This window comes from Myodes glareolus, chromosome 1, assembly GCF_982192425.1.
Source record: "Myodes glareolus chromosome 1, mMyoGla1.1, whole genome shotgun sequence".
Lineage (NCBI taxonomy): Eukaryota > Metazoa > Chordata > Mammalia > Rodentia > Cricetidae > Myodes > Myodes glareolus.
Genome location: NC_142026.1, coordinates 36,239,658 through 36,257,125, shown reverse-complemented (window position 1 = coordinate 36,257,125; position 17,468 = coordinate 36,239,658). Strand labels below are relative to the sequence as shown.

The following is a 17,468-nucleotide window of genomic DNA, read 5'->3' as shown; positions in this document are numbered from 1 at the left end:
GACAAAATTCAACACCCATTTATGATAAAGGTGTTGGAGAGACTGGGGATACAAGGATCATACCTAAATATAATAAAAGCAATATACAGCAAGCCGACAGCTAACATCAAATTGAATGGAGAGAAACTCAAAGCCTTTCCACTAAAATCAGGAACACGACAAGGCTGTCCACTCTCTCCATACCTCTTCAATATAGTGCTTGAAGTTCTAGCAATAGCAATAAGACAACATAAGGGGATCAAGGGGATTCGAATTGGAAAGGATGAAGTTAAACTTTCGTTATTTGCTGACGATATGATAGTGTACATAAGCGACCCCAAAAACTCTACCAAAGAACTCCTACAGCTGATAAACACCTTTAGTAACGTGGCAGGATACAAGATCAACTCCAAAAAATCAGTGGCACTCCTATACACAAAGGATAAAGAAACGGAGAGGGAAATCAGAGAAACATCACCTTTCACGATAGCCACAAACACCATAAAATATCTTGGGGTCACTCTAATCAAGGATGTGAAAGACCTATTTGACAAGAACTTTAAGCCTTTGAAAAGAGAAATTGAGGAGGATACCAGAAAATGGAAAGACCTCCCCTGCTCTTGGATTGGGAGAATCAACATAGTAAAAATGGCAATTCTACCAAAAGCAATCTACAGATTCAATGCAATCCCCATCAAAATCCCATCAAACTTCTTCACAGACCTTGAGAGAACATTAATCAAGTTTATATGGAAAAAAAAAACCCAGGATAGCCAAAACAATCTTATACAATAAAAGAACTTCTGGAGGCATTACCATCTCTGACTTCAAACTCTATTATAGAGCTACAGTATTGAAAACAGCTTGGTATTGGCATAAGAACAGAGAAGTCGACCTATGGAATCGAATAGAAGACCCAGATATTAACCCACAAACTTATGAACACCTAATTTTCGACAAGGGAGCTAAAGGTATACAATGGAAGAAGGAAAGCATCTTTAACAAATGGTGCTGGCATAACTGGATGTCAATCTGTAAAAAAATGAAAGTAGATCCATATCTATCACCATGCACAAAAATCAAGTCCAAATGAATTAAAGACATCAACATTAATCCGTCCACTTTGAACCTGATAGAAGAGAAAGTGGGAAGTAGTCTACAAGATTTAGGCACAGGAGGCCTCTTCCTAAGTAGGACCCCAGCAGCACAGACAATAAGAGAAACAATGAATAAATGGGATCTACTGAAACTGGGAAGCTTCTGTAAAGCAAAGGACACTGTCAGTAGGACAAAAAGGCTGCCTTCTGACTGGGAGAAGATCTTCACCAACCCCTCATCAGACAAAGGTCTGATCTCCAGAATATACAAAGAACTCAAGAAACTAGGCACTAAAACTCTAATTAACCCAATTAAAAAATGGGGTACTGAACTTAACAGAGAATTCACAACAGATGAACTTCGAATGGCCAGAAGACACTTAAGGTCATGCTCAACCTCCTTAGCGATCAGGGAAATGCAAATCAAAACCACTTTGAGATACCATCTTACACCTGTCAGAATAGCTAAAGTTAAAAACACCAATGATAGCCTATGCTGGAGAGGATGTGGAATGAGGGGAACACTCATCCATTGTTGGTGGGAATGCAAACTTGTGCAGCCACTTTGGAAATCAGTGTGGTGGTTTCTCAGGAAACTGGGAGTCAACCTCCCTCAGGACCCAGCAATTCCTCTCTTGGGAATATACCCTAGAGATTCCCAAACATACTACAAAAGTGTTTGTTCAACTATGTTCATAGCAGCACTATTTGTAATAGCCAGAACCTGGAAACAGCCTAGGTGCCCCTCAATAGAAGAATGGTTAAAAAAGGTGTGGAACATATACACATTAGAGTTTTACTCAGCGGTAAAAAACAATGACATCTTGAATTTTGCATGCAAATGGATGGACATAGAAAACGCTTTACTGAGTGAGGTAAGCCAGACCCAAAAAGAGGAACACGGTATGTATTCACTCATAAGTGGATTCTAACCATAATTTAAGGTCTTTGAGCCTATTATTCGTGATCCTAGAGAAGCTAAATAAGAAGACGAACCTGATGAAGATTATTTAGCTATCCGCCAGGAGGTAGGAAATAGTCAAGAGTCCCAGGTAACCTTGGGTGCATGGGGGGTGGGGGGGTGGGAGGGTTGTGGGAAGGGGAGAGGGTTAGAGAGAAGGGAGTAGGGGAGGAATGGAGAAAGCTCGGTTGACCGAGATGGGGGGAAGGGAGGAAGGATGAATGTGGGATCAGGGAAGAATATATTTCAACTAAGGGAGTCATTTTAGAGTTTACAGGAAACTTGATTATATATGGGATCCCAGGTCCAAGGAGAGATCCCCAGATTGTTCTCTGGACAGAGGAGGGGGTGCCTGAACCGGCCTTGGCCCGTGACCATACTGATGAATATTTTGCTTATCACCATAGATCCTTCATCTGGCGTTGGATGGCGATACAGATGGAGGCCCGCGTTGGAGCACCGAACTGAGCCCCCCAAGATCCAAATGAGGAGCAGAAGGAGGAAGAAAATGACGAAGGACTGCGAGGGATACTATCACCCACTGATACAAGGGGTCGGATCTAATGAGAGTTTACCAAGGCCAGATGGACCATGACTGAACGAGCATGTGATCCAACCAGATTCTCTGAATGTGGCCGGATTTTCTGAATGTGGCTGGCCTGCAGTCTTTCTGAGAAGCCATTGACAATGACACTGGGACTGGTTTCTTCTGCATATACTGGATTTTTGGGATCCAGTCTGTTTGGATGCTCACCTTCCTGGACCTGGAGGGAGGGGGGAGGAACTTGGACTTCCCACAGGGCAGGAGACCCTGACTGCCCTTGGGGACAAAGAGGGAGGAGGAGAGGGAGGGGGGAGTGGGAGGACGTTGGGAGGAGGGGCGTAAATGGAAACTTTTTATAATTTAATAAAATTACTTTCAAAAAAATAAATAAATAAAAAATAAAAGCAATAACTGATGCCCAGGCCTGTAGCAGATGACTTTCAGGGCTAGTTCTGCCTCTCTGCCTCCATTCTCAGGACTGCAGAAGCATTCTCTCTTGTTGCTGGCCCAGTTTTCTTTATTCCCACATCCTCTGTGTCAGCCTCCAATACCTGGCGTTCTCTGCCCCTGAACACCGGTTGGCCACACTGGCCTGGGATGCTGGTGGACCATCTTCACTCCTCTTTCTGTCCTCCACTGCATTTCCCCTGGTCCTATCCCTATTCCTGGAGAAGGCCAATTGCAGGGATCTGTCCTCCTTCCCTGCCTCTGTTCCCTGGGGACTCCACCAAACCTTACAGAAAACCCAGCTTTCCTTCTTTCTGTGGACCCTCTCAGTCCCCAATTCTAATTCAACCCGGTGTTCTTGTTCTTGCAAGGCAAAACGTATTAACTCTCCATAATCTATTTTCATTTAAGAAACATTAACAAGCCATCAGTATGGATGCTATATTATACCTAATGCTTACATAGGATTTTTTTTCCTCCTCAGTCCATTTCTGCCTTCGCTTTTCGATGTTGATTGTTCATCTGCTTTTCTCTACTATGTGTGCAGACATGTGTCACCAGATGAGGAAATGTCTCTATGTCTTTTAGTCCTCCAGAAAAGATGTCTCAAAGGCAGAGCTTTCATTTGCTGGAGAGCACCTTCACTTGGTATACCTGGATCAGCCTATTAAACTTAAAAATCAAATGCTGTCTTAGTCACTGTTCTATTGCTCTGAAAGACACCATGACCAAGGCAACCATTGCAAGAGAAAGCATTTGATTGGGAACTTGTATTCAGTTTCAGAGGTTTAATCCATTATAATCATAGCAGGAAACATAGTGGCAAACAGGCAGATGTTAGAACAAATATCCTGATGTTCAGGCAGAGAGAGACTGGGCCTGGCTTTGACTTTTGAAGCCTCAAAGTCCACCACACCCCCAGTGACACACTTCTTCCAACAAGGCCCTACCTCTTAATCCTTTCAATCTTATCAAGGAGGCCACTACCTGAGAACTTATCATTCAAATATATGAACCTATGAGGCCATACTTATTCACATCACCATAAACTATCTCAACCATGAAAGTAAATGAAGAGTTGCTATAGTGTATGATAAGGTACATAGACTTGATAGTTATTTTTTCCCTAAGGAAACACTCATTTAAAAGAAAAAAAGGCAATAGACTTCCAAAATGGCACCCCCAGTGCTCTTGGCAATATTGCTTTCAGGCAAAATGTCGCTAGCTCAGCTGGTAATGCCAGGCTGCAGCCATCTGGAAGCACTCTTTCACTGTATACATTCATACTCATAAATTACTGCAGAATTCATGAAAGTGTTTGTTAACATGGCCCAGAGCTGTACAAACCCAGACATGATTGAGTGAATCTAATTATAACCCTTCCCTCTGCCACGTCATTCAACCAGCCATGGAGTCACAGGCAATTGCTTTCTGTAATCTGTTCACCCGCAAATATGGAGGTCAGAACTCCAGCTCCTCAGATATCCTGAGGAGATACGACAGGATCTCCTCTTAGTGTCTTCTCTCATTGTCTTCTTCTATGGCAGATATTAAGAGACTCAGCAGTGTGTGGATTTAAAGATAGTAGGAAGGACTGGGACACTCCGGGGAGAAGCGATCGTCATCCAATTCAGTGTGCAATCTTTAACGTCAGTAGTTGCTGCGATTTGGTCATTCTCCTCAGTGAAATTCCCTCTACTTGCCTGCTCAGCCCCAGGACCAGGAGGCTTCAGGAGATCATGGGAGAAAACTCCAAGCTTTGCCAACACCCAGGCTTGAATTTACAGTCAACGCTCTCATTATTTACTACGTGGCACTGGCTACATCCATAACTTCTTGATCTAAACAAACTACAGTCTATAAAGTGTCAGATATAACAGGATTATCAATAAAGGGATGGAATTATTTTTCAATTGAGTTTAAATCTTAGACCATAGGTCAGATGTCTTAAAATTAATCATTTTTCCCTCTCGATCAACAAAACTAAATCTGAATCTTAGCCTCCACACAGCTAGAGTAGAAAGAAATTCAGCATGGCTGTTATCGCCTTGTACCCCTGTAGGATCACAACGAGCTCCTGGCAGCATGTGCAATGCTAGAAAAACAAGAGGGGAAAGGCCTTTAATCACGGCTATGGACATGTCTTCATACTCTCATTTCTCAAGCTTCTACCACTTGAAAGAAGTAGGAGACTCTAAGCTTCTAAGACATCACGAAATTAAGTCATCTTTTAAGTTTGGGAAAACGATATCTTCATTTTTCTGTCATGAACAGACACACAGATAAGTCCCCCTAAGTCCCTTACCACGGGGCCACTTTTGGAAAACACCATCACAGATGGTTTACAGGTCGCCTGAGGCTCCAGAACCCATGTTCACAGACCCATCCACTTGCATTTGACCATTGTGGGGTTTTTTTTCTCTACATTTAAACATGCTTCTTTTGTCCCCTTCCCTCCCAGAACAGATTTTATTCAAACCTCTCAGAAACATTTAACATGAAGTACAAGTATATTTAAAGACACAGAACAGTGCTGTTACCTGCAGGAATGATGTTGTCCAGCAGATTTCTAGAGCTTAAACTCACTAAATTTCTACCCTTATAGTCTGAATAGCACCTTCCAGCACTCGAAAAGCTAGCCAACAGTGATGAAGCTTCTAGGTTGGTCCAAGCTTGGTGAGAGTGAGAGAAATATCTTCCCCTGGGAAGAGCACACTAACTGATTATTCAACACCAAGTGGTCACCCTGAAAATACACATATGAGTAACATTATACAGACCGAGCAGGTTATATCGGGGCATATATGTATATATGTGTGTATGTATATATATATATATATATATGTGTGTGTGTGTGTGTGTGTGTGTGTGTGTGTGTGTTTGTGTGTGTGTATGTAACAATTAATGAAACAATTGAAATGACAACTAGTGCTGGTGGTTTGGAGGTAGAGAAAACTTAACAACGAGTTCAAGTGGCACAGTCACTATGGAAAGCAGCATAGAGGTTCTTGAAAGAGTAGAAGTCTACCTAGCTGTACCACTTCTGGGCATATTGCCAAAGGATTCAATATCCTACTACAGAGCTACTTACTCATCTGTTTCTGTCACTGTTCTGCTTGTAAGAGCCAAGAAATGACAACAGCTAAATATCCACCAAAAGATAATACAAATGTGTTTCCTAGGCACAATGGAGTATTATTCAACTGCAAATAAGACTAAAATAATGAAATTTGCATGTAAGTGGGTGGGCTGGAAATAATCATTTAAAGTGGCATAGCCCAGACCCAGAAACAAAAGTACTACATCCTCTCTCTCTGATATGAATGCTCTATTAAAACCTTTTCGTACGTGTGTTTAAACTGGAGTACATATAGCAACAGGAAACTACCCAGGTGCCGTGGGAGGGTATTTCAAGGGAGGAGAATTAACACAGGTAGTATGAAGAGGAGAGGAGGGACATTAGAATGGAAAAGGATAAACTCATGAGAAATGTGGCGATGGGTAGAGGGAGCATGAGAAGGGATAATTAACACTGAAGACATTGCAAACTACCATAGGGAAACATGCAGCTGCAGTGTACCCAAAGCACATGCATATACATATATGAAAGTTTTTCATTGTGACCCTATTTTTATTTCTTAAAAGAACTTTCTTGAAGAGGCAGCCAAAAGAGAAGGAGACTGTCTTGCCAGCTATTCATTTGACAGAGGAATAATATCCGGAATGTACAAAGAAATAAAAAATATAAACAGCAAGAAACCAATCAACTCAGCCACAAATAGACTAATCTGCATGGGAAGTAGAAAAAGACAAGATCTCCTGAGTAAATTGGGAGCATGGGGACCTGGAGAGAGGGTTGAAGGGGAGGGGAGAGGCAGGGAGGAAAGCGGAGAAAAATATAGAGCTCAATAAAAATCAATTAAAAAAATTCAGCTATAAAAAAAAGGAAAAAAGACTAATGAAATAAACAGGAAGTTCTCAAAAGATAGAACACAAATGGTTAATAAGCACATTAAAAAATTAAGCTCAAATAAATAAATAAATAATAAAAATTAAGCTCAATTTCTCAAGTCATTAGAAAAAAATGCAAATAAAAATTACAATGAAACTCTATCTCACCTCAGTCAGAATGGCAGTTATGAAAACAAATGTAGGCAAAGAGTGGACAAAAGAAACAATTATATCCCGCTGGTGGGAATGCAAACTGCTATTGCTGCTGTTGAAATCAGATTCTGCTGCTATTTTCACACTACTGGAAATAGGAATGTTTACATAAATTCATTCTCTGGTAATTTACTCCTAGTGTGTAGAAAAATCAAGTGATGTATGTGTTGTTTGTTGCTGAATTTCTTCATGAGTTCCAGAAAGTGGGAGACAGAGTCGTCAGGATTTTCTACATATGAAGTCATAGTGTCTACATTTTCTTTTACTTCTTCCTTTTCTCTTTGGATACTTTCTTTTATTCTTCGTAGGAACTCTACTATTCTCTGGAGCAGACATGGTGAGAGCAGACTTTCATACCTTGTTACTGATTTTAGGAGCTGCTTTCCATTTTGTCACATTAAACATGTGTTTTAGCTGTGCACTTTTCACATATGATATTTATAATCTATTTGCAAATTCCATCTATACATAGTTAGATGGATTTTTCTTACATATGAAAATATGATGGATTTTTCTTACATTTTTCTTACATATGATTTTTCATATGATGTTGAATTTTGTCAGATGCTTTTCTGCATCTGTTGAAATAACCATGGTTTTTATCCTTCCTTCAGTTAATGGTCACATGGATAGAACCACTCTTGCATTAAGTCCCATGTGATCACAGCATGTGATATTTTATTTATTTATTTATTTATTTGTTTGTTTATTTATAAAAATTTCCACTTCCTCCCCTCCTCCCAATACCCTCCGACTCCCCCAACTCCCTCTCCTCCTCCCTCTCCAGTCCTAAGAGCAGTCAGGGTTTCCTGCCCTGTGGGAAGTCCAAGTTCTTCCCCCTCCCTCCAGGTCTAGGAAGGTGAGCATCCAAACAGACTAGGACCCCAAAAAAGCCAGTACATACAAAAGAAACAAGTCCCAGTGCCATTATCAATGGCTTCTCAGTCAGCCCCCATGTCAGGCACATTCAGAGAATCCGGTGTGATCACATGCTCGTTCTGAATTCAACTTTGAAAAAGCTCTGCTGAGGATTTTTCTATCAATGTTCATCAAGCATAGCATTAGAATGTACTATTGTTCCAAATAACTTGTAATTTTATAAGATATTAATAACATTATTAGCTTTAAAGTAGATGGTTTCCTTTCTTGAATGTGTACCAATGCAGAAGACTTCATTTATCGCCATGAAAATTAGGGAAAAAAACAAACAATTTATACAATTAATATAAATTTAAACCCTTCTGTATTCTTTAAGAAATTTTTTTTTATTTTGATGTTGCTGTTAATACTCCCCATTCCTTTCCACTGGTCTCTCCTATTCCTCCACCTCCTTCCTGTTTAAACCTTTTCACACCCAATATGACCTTCTCTATGTTCCTGTTTGTTTATTTTGGAGTTCGTGTTTTTATTACATTTCTCCCTTCCCTTTCCTCCCTCCAAACACTCTCATATACACCTAGTTACTCTCCACCAAATTTGGGGCCTCTATTTTTATCAATTGTTACTGCATGCACAATATATTTGTGTTATATATATATATATATATATATATATATATATATATATATATATATATCCCAAATGTGGCCTGTTGAGTCCTTAAAATGTTATTTGTGTATTTTCGGGGCTGATCATTTGGTACTGGACCAGCAGTTGGTGTGCTTTTTCTCTGGGGAAGACTACCTCTCCCAGTCTTCAGCTTTTTTCAGTTGCCTGTAGTTCTTTATGTAGAGTTAGGGCCTCGTGGGCTTTGGCCCATGCAGCTTGGCATGTTCATTGGTGTTCATCCTCCTTGTTTCCATTTGGAGAGTCATGATGATGAGACTTTACAGGTATAGCTTACGATGTTGCTAGGAGACAAACTCACAGCAAAAATGTGTCTATTAGGGTTGGGCTCTACAATAGGGCATATTGATTGGTGGTTGGTTTCTGTAATGATCTCGTTTGTTGCAGAGAAAGGTGTCCTTGATGAGGGGTGAAAAGTACATTTACCTGTGGGTATAAGGACAGATGTTTATAGATTTTTGTTAGGGGCTATGTTGGCTTAGTAATTAGTGATTGTGGATTCTGCTCCATAAACCATGATTTCACTAGCACTTAGTAGCTGACTAGGTTTGCAGATTCTAGTACCAAGCAATGTAACCCTCTTGTTGAGTGGGCCTTAAGTCCAGTTAAAGAGCTGTTGTTTGCCACCAAGGAATGTGTGCCAGTACTGCACCAATAGGGTTACTGTGCCATGCTGGTCATAGATGTGGGTGACAGGCACCATAGCTGGGTAGGACTGCTGGTTGTTTTCCTTCTATGGAAGCCTGCATAGCACCCTGTGGTACAATGGAAGCTGATGCTCATGGAAGGAGTATTCAAGACAGTTTCAGTTCAGGGGCCTCTGGACCCTGTTTCTGAAGTATATGGTGCCCTCAGCAATAGGAACTTATCTGCCACCTCTACCCCTTGTATACTTTCATAATCCTTGGGTTCTACTATTTCTTTTCCCTTAATGCCAGGAAAAACTATAAGCAATGTTTGTACTTGTATTCTAGACTGAAAGATATCTGTGACAGAATAAGTAAAGATAAAACACTATTTTAAGATTCAAATCTTTGATCTTACAATGAAAAAAAAAGTATTCTTCGTAGCCTATTGTTGTACATCCACTGAATTTGTAGCAAATCCATTTGCCTGAAAGGGAAATCTAAATGGTCTAAGACAAAGAAGGCAACAAAAATGTTAAAAGAGTCTTTAGATCACGCAATAGCACAAAAGGGTAAAAAGACAAGTTGGTGTTTTAAATTTGCAAGATTAAAGCATTTATTGTAAGAATATATTTGCTATCAGCTTTAAAGTATCTTATACTGAAAGATGACATCACAACCTGGAGGTCTTGAATAGAGTTGCCAGGCACTGAATATTTAAAGAGATTCTGTGACATGAGTATAATCTATAACTACTTACCATAGCTCAAAAAGAGCCATAAATAACTAATAAGCACAAATGAATGAACATGGCCACATTCCAATAAAACTTTATAAAACAAAAGAGTGGGCCAGATTTACCCACAAAATGTTGTTTGCCCAACCCTTGGTCTAGAGGTTGAACTATAAATATTGATCACAGAATAAATGAAAGATACAATGTAACAGCAATTTCCTACCTCAAAGGATATTAAAATATTTCCCTAAGGGATCAGAGAGATGGCTCAACAATTAGAGTCCAGGCCCAGCAGCTCAGAACTGTAGCTCCAATTCCAAATGCATTTAGCACCCTCGTGTGACCTCTCCAGGCACCTGCACAGATGAGGCATTCACACACACACACACACACACAAACACACGCCACATACACATACATTACAAGCATACACACGCATCTATACACACAATTAAAATAGATGCTTTTTAATTTCTTTTCTAAACTGTAACATGAGGGCCAGCTTGTTGGGGTTTATGTCCTGCCCAGTTCCCCACAGCTGCCAAGCCCCAAAGAAAATCACATAGAGATCTCCATAAGTTATAAAACTGATTGGCCCATTAGCTCAGGCTACTTATTAGCTCTTGTAGCTTATATTAACCCATTATTCTTATCTATGTTAGCCAAATGGCTCAGTACCTTTCTCAAAAGGGCAGATCACATTCTGCTTCTTTGGTCATCTGGGCAGGAGTGCAGAGGGAGCTTCCTGCTTCCCAGAATACTCCTGTTCTCATCGCCCCACCTCTACTTTCTGTCTGGTTGACCTACCTATACTTCCTGCCTGGCCAATCAGAGTTTATTTAAAACATGATTGACAGAATACAGACAATTCTCCCACACCACTTCCTCTTCTTTTTCTTTAAACAAAGGAAAATATCCATAGTCTATTTGTTAGGAATGTGGGCGTAGTATTCCTGGCTACTTCTGGCTGGTTGGGGGTGCTGATAATCTTATGGAAACCTAAAGAAAATTTAGAATTATCATAAAGTCTTGACTGGAGTATCCTGTGAGTCTTGATCATCTCAGGTGCCAGTCTTGAATCTGTTCTGGACGTACATCCCGGCCACCTGTTCCTACCGGAGATTTTTCAGATGGTCTTCCTTGATCAAGCCTTATTTTTCTTAGCTCAGAATGAATCCACAGCCTCTCATTTCCTGTGGAAACAAAAGCAAATCCTCTTCTCCAAAGTAACATATCTTTTGACTTCAATTTTGAAACCAAGGTATTTTCAAAATACCTACCTTGGATTAATTCAGCAGCATTTATAAGCAAATATCTTTTAGCAGCTGTTGCTCCTTCCTCAGCATTCAAACAATTCACAGAGAGCATAATAGCATACAATATCAAGATTCTTTGTGTATTTTCTATCTTTGTGTGGCTTTATTTTAACCTCTGTTTCTTTTATTTTTACTTTTACTTTTTGATACAGGTTCTCTGTATATCTTTGTCTTGGAATAACTCTTAGACCAGGCTGTCTTTGAACTCACAGAGATCCACTCTGTGCTGGGATTGAAGGCGTGTGCTACCACACCTTGAACTCACAAAGGTCTGTCTGTGTCTGCCTCCCAGGCATTGGGTTTAAAGGTGTATGCTACCACACCTTGAACTCACAGAGATCTGTCTGTCTCTGCCTCCCAGGCATTGGGATTAAAGGTGTGTACCACCACACCCTACTACTCTCTTTCTTTCTTTTTTATTTTTAAGGACTTTAACCTTTACCCTGCAAATATTTTTAACACAATATAAACCATGTAGAGGGTTTCCTTCATCTTTGAATCTCTCTTTACTGTATATCTCTCTTTTTCTGACCACATGAGTCTTTATGGAGAGGACTAAAGTGGCTTTGATGACTGGATCTAGCCCATTTCTTAGCTTTCTAAGATTTCAGCCTCATGGTGGAGGTACTGGCTGTAGTCATTTTTATTGCCACAACTCTATGGCGTTTCAAGGTCCTTGCCAGCAAGCAAGCTGCATCATTCTGCTCACAGATCACATACCAAAGAAGCAACATGTGAGCTATCCCTCTGAGAAAAGTACCAAGCCATGTGGCTAACAGAAATAAGAATAATAGGTTAATATAAGTTACAAGAACTAATAAGAAGACTGAGCTAATGGGTCAATCAGTTTATAACCTAATGTAGACTCTGTGTGATTTTCTTTGGGGCTTGCTGGCTGTGGGGAACTGGGCAGGACATAAACCCCAACAAGCCAACCCTCATGTTACACTAAATCAAGTTGCATGAGTACAGAAAAGCAATATATTTATTCTAAAATTAATTGAGTTGTTTTATTGTTACAAAAGGAAAAGGTAAGTGTTCTTAAAGAAGTTTCTCTTCTCTCAAACTAAGAAGCCAGAGAAAAGAATATGTTGTCTCTTGGAACCTTACTGGGAAAGAAAGGCTGACATCGAGGCTGAACAGTATGAGCTATAATGGAGTACAAATCAAATGTCAACAAGAGCTATTTTGGAGTTTGTTGGCAATGGCTATGTAGAGGCCTAAGAACCACAGCTGAGGATGATGGGTTGCGGTGTTGAGTGTTCAGAAACAGGGACTTCTTTTTAACACTAAAACTTATGCTGTGGGTGCAAACACCACATACAACTAGCTCTTATCTGTGTAAGCAACAGTGCCAGACAATAGCAGTCACTCTAGGACAGGAATTAAGACTAAAAAAGAGCAATGGTCCTCACACTTAGTGAAGGCCAGACACCTTTCCTCACAGTCCCCTTCTCACAATTACTCCCATGAATGTGGGGCCATATGGAACAGAAGAAAAAATACTTCTGGAGAACATGTGAATAGTTTAGATAAAAATCTTGAGCTAAAAGAATACGGAAAAGAAAACTTGCTAAACTACAAAATATTTATGGACCATGAGGTTTCAGAGTCTCTGAAACAAAGTTGCCTTTAATCATATAAAAAAAAAACTAGCACATACTTTACTGTTAATCAATTAATCATGACAAATTTTGAGTCATATCAAATTCATTCTCTCTGTCTCGCTCTTTGTTTCTGTGTCTTTCTCTATATCTCTGTCTCTCTTTCTCTCTCTCTTTCTTTATTTTCATGTGTTCTTTCCAAATCTACCACGGCATTTGAAGGCCAGCAAAGATTCCATTACTTAACACATGAGCATTGCTTTATTCTCCTAGTTACAGGTTTCACTCATAATATGAAGTTGACACTAATATCTCTGTCCTTTTCATAAATGCAGAATTGCTGCATAAAGAATTTATCATACTTGTCCAAGGACAAAGACTCAGTAACAATGCAAAGATCCAGCTGACAGGTCGTTCAGTTGATACTAGAGGATTGAGTACCTCCTTGTAGACACAAAGACCTTTCCTTTCTTCCTATTTTTCAAGACTGTAGTACCCAGGGCTCTATAACAACCATCATTCCTTAAACAGGTCCCTGAATGGAGATGTGTATAAGAATTCATTCACAGGACCTGTCATGAGTTTCTTTTTAAAACCCCTTAACTAGAACTTCTGTGTAAGTAAAATTATACATACAATTTTATTAGCATTCAAGGTGAATAAATCAAAATCTAATAATAACCCTAAATTTCCATAAAACACCCCTACAACAGAAGCAACTGACGTAGAATGTGGCTAAGAGCACAAGCCCAGGACAGAGCATAGAAGAAAGTGTTGCGGCTCTCTGCTCCTCCCTGTTCTAGAGACAGCCGCTTCTTTTCGCGCAGTGCCAGAGACACGATGGTGAAGGTCTGAGTGAACGGATTTGGCCATATTGGACGCCTGGTTACCAGGGCTGCCTTCACTTCTGGCAAAGTGGACGTTGTTGCCATCAATGACCCCTTCATCGACCTCAACTACATGGTCTACATGTTCCAGTATGACTCCACCCATGGCAAGTTCAAAGGCACAGTTAAGGCTGAGAATGGGAAGCTTGTCATCAACGGGAAGGCCATCTTCCAGGAGCGAGATCCCGCCAACATCAAATGGGGTGATGCCGGTGCCGAGTATGTTGTGGAATCGACCGGTGTCTTCACCACCATGGAGAAGGCTGGGGCCCACTTGAAGGGTGGGGCCAAAAGGGTCATCATCTCCGCCCCTTCTGCGGATGCCCCCATGTTTGTGATGGGTGTGAACCACGACAAGTATGACAATTCCCTCAAGATTGTCAGCAATGCTTCCTGCACCACCAACTACTTAGCCCCCTTGACCAAGGTCATCCATGACAACTTTGGCATCGTGTAAGGACTCATGACCGCAGTCCATGCCATCACGGCCACCCAGAAGACTGTGGACGGCCCCTCTGGGAAGCTGTGGCGAGACGGCCGTGGCACTGCCCAGAACATCATCCCTGCATCCACTGGCGCTGCCAAGGCTGTGGGCAAAGTCATCCCAGAGCTGAACGGGAAGCTCACGGGCATGGCCTTCCGTGTTCCTACCCCCAACGTGTCCGTTGTGGATCTGACCTGCCGCCTGGAGAAAGCTGCCAAGTATGACGACATCAAGAAGGTGGTGAAGCAGGCATCCGAGGGCCCACTAGAGGGCATCCTGGGCTACACTGAGGACCAGATTGTCTCCTGCGACTTTAACAGTGACTCCCACTCTTCCACCTTTGATGCTGGGGCTGGCATTGCTCTCAATGACAACTTTGTAAAGTTCATTTCCTGGTACGACAATGAGTTCGGCTACAGCAATAGAGTGGTGGACCTCATGGCCTACATGGCCTCCAAGGAATAAGAAGCCCACCCTGAACCACCCACCCCAGCAAGGACACAGCAAGAGAGAAGCCCTCGGCTGCTGAGCAGTCCCTGTCCTAACTCAACCCTTGACACTGAGCTCTCCCTCACAGTTTCCATCCCAGACCCCCAGGTAGCAGGAGGAGCTTAGGGAGCCCTACTCTCTTGAATACCATCAATAAAGTTCACTGCATCCCCTCTTAAAAAAAAAAAAGAAGAAGAAAGTGTTGCTTATATCTTCCCCTACTTCAAGCAAAAAGGAAGCCTGTGGGCACATAGCAAAGGGAACAATAGCCTTGACTGCTGCACCCTCAGCTTCTACAGGTTAAGAACCATGCCTCCTTCTCAGTTCTTGAGTGAAATGAAGAACAGAAGGCAATCAGGCCTGATCTCGACACTCATGTCAGTTTGGTGTCACTCATTCTGTACATCAGGCCTTCAGAATTCCTGAAAATTCCACTGTGGCCTCAACCATGTTCTAGGTCAAGCCACCCTGTCATTGTTAGCTTCCAGGAGCATCTTACAGGTTAAATCCACTGAAGGCCTTCTGTACTGTCTTCTGTCTGTACAGCTGAGTTGGTAAGGATCCAAGAAACAAATTTCTAGGATTCTTGGATGAGTTTTCTGATAAGCCTTACCCAAAGGGACTTCATTGTTACTAATTTGATTTCAAGAAGTATGCTAAATTCTAATCGGGGCAAAAATTAATGTATAGGATGGTAACAATGATTGAATATCAAACAATGTTATTTTTAAAGGCAACAGTGTAATGGTCTGTCTTGTCTCTTTAAGAGACAAGCCCCACCACTCCCTCCCCCATCCCCAGAGGCAGGCAGATCTTCCTTCTGCTTCCAGCCTGAGACCTCTTTTCATTTTGTCTCTTCCAAAGAAGCAGCTTCTGCCTCTCTCCCCTCTCCCCACTTCTCCCCTTCCCCCCGTTTCTTTCTCTCTCTGTGTGTGTCTCTTCTCTCTCTCTTTCTCTCTCTCTCTTTCTCCCTCTCTCCCTCTCTCTCTCTTTCTCTCTCTCTCTCTCTCTGCTCTTCCCCCTTCTCCCCTTCCACCCTTTTCTTTTCCCTTCCATAACCCACTAAATAAATACCTATTTTCTCTGCATGGCGTGCCTAATAGGTCTCTGTCTCTCACCCACCACAAGCTGCCTGCCTGGGATGGCTGCCTTCATGGCCCTCCGTGGTCTTGTGTTTGCTGTTCTTTGCTGCCACTCGGGGAGGGACCTGTGGTGTTTTATTTTTAACCATAACATTGGTGCTGTGACTCAGTAGGCTCTCCTGCCCCTCTTCTGGGGTTAGGATCTGAAACCGGATATTTTTTCCACAACAACCACATGTTCCAACTGCCTGATCATGACCTTTACATACACCACTGGCTTCAGTTGGTGAGTTTCCCCATTCTGGTCAGCTTAACCATTTCTCTGAACCTGAGGAATTGACCATTGAGCTCCTGGAAACGGGGGGTTGGGGGGAGAGAAGCCCCCAACCATGGCCTTCACAGCTACAGTTAAGCCCTTTGCTTACATTCATCTCTAGTTGCTTCCCACAGCTAAAAACGTGATCAGACAACCCAGGGTTAGTCCTCCTGTGCTAGCACTGCACACACTGAGCAGTGCATTCACCTTGGGGCCCAGGGTCCCTTGGATTTTGATTTTTCTTTTTCTTTTCCTTTTCTTTTCTTTTCTTTTCTTTTCTTTTCGACCACTCGTAAGTGGTTCCTGCCATGAGAGACCACTCAGAGTGGCCTCTAGCCTCTCTGGCTTCCGAGTTGTCTGAACTAGAGCCAGTCAGGCCTCAACACCCTGCCTATAGAGAAGAGATGTCTTCCTATAGGGTTTGTGGAGTCGCCATTTCAGACTACGCCTATAGAGAGGAGACATCCTCCTAAAAGCCCTGTGGTATCACTGTTCTCACAGATTTTCACAGTTTCAGCTATGGGTAATAAACCATCGAAGACCGTCAATCCAACCTTCCCCCTAGGATGCCTTTTAGAGGCCCTGAAACCCCAAGCCTTAATGCCCTACTTACAGATTCCTACACTTGTCCATCTTTGCTCAAAAAAAATGGCCTCATTACATTAAATTGCTAGATAACAATTTAAAGTGGCTGCCTAACAGCACCTTTAATCCCAATATTCTACGAGAGCTTTCTAACTACTGTCCATGTACAGATAGATGGAAGGCACTTCCTTATATCCAAGCCTTTTACTATCTAATCTCTAAGTCAAAGTCCTCTGTCTTGTAAGTTGTTCACCTGCTCACATGTTCCTGGCCATGCCATCTGAGCCAGAAGAGCACTCCACTTCTGCTCTGGACTCAGTTAATGAACCCCCCACCTTTCTGACTTCAACAGGAAGCTACTTCTGCTTCTTCAGCTCCATCTCAGGACCCCTCTAAGGAACCCAGACCTTTCCAACATCAGCAGACAGATATTTCCACTTCTTCACCTCACGCTGGCTCTCTACCTGCCTCACCTCCTTTCTCCACTTGCACCCACATCATGCAGGCTCCACTGCCCTCTTCAGCTCCCCCTCCCAGCACTAACTACTCCATCAGCCCTGCTGGATCAGTCCTCCTCTCTGGTGC

The 17,468-nt window shown here is 41.9% G+C and overlaps 2 pseudogenes; both read left to right on the top strand.

Moving 5' to 3' along the window:
- Positions 1-13,885: 13,885 nt before the first annotated feature.
- Positions 13,886-14,395, top strand: LOC148123301 (glyceraldehyde-3-phosphate dehydrogenase pseudogene; annotated as a pseudogene).
- Positions 14,391-15,087, top strand: LOC148123300 (glyceraldehyde-3-phosphate dehydrogenase pseudogene; annotated as a pseudogene).
- Positions 15,088-17,468: the final 2,381 nt, after the last annotated feature.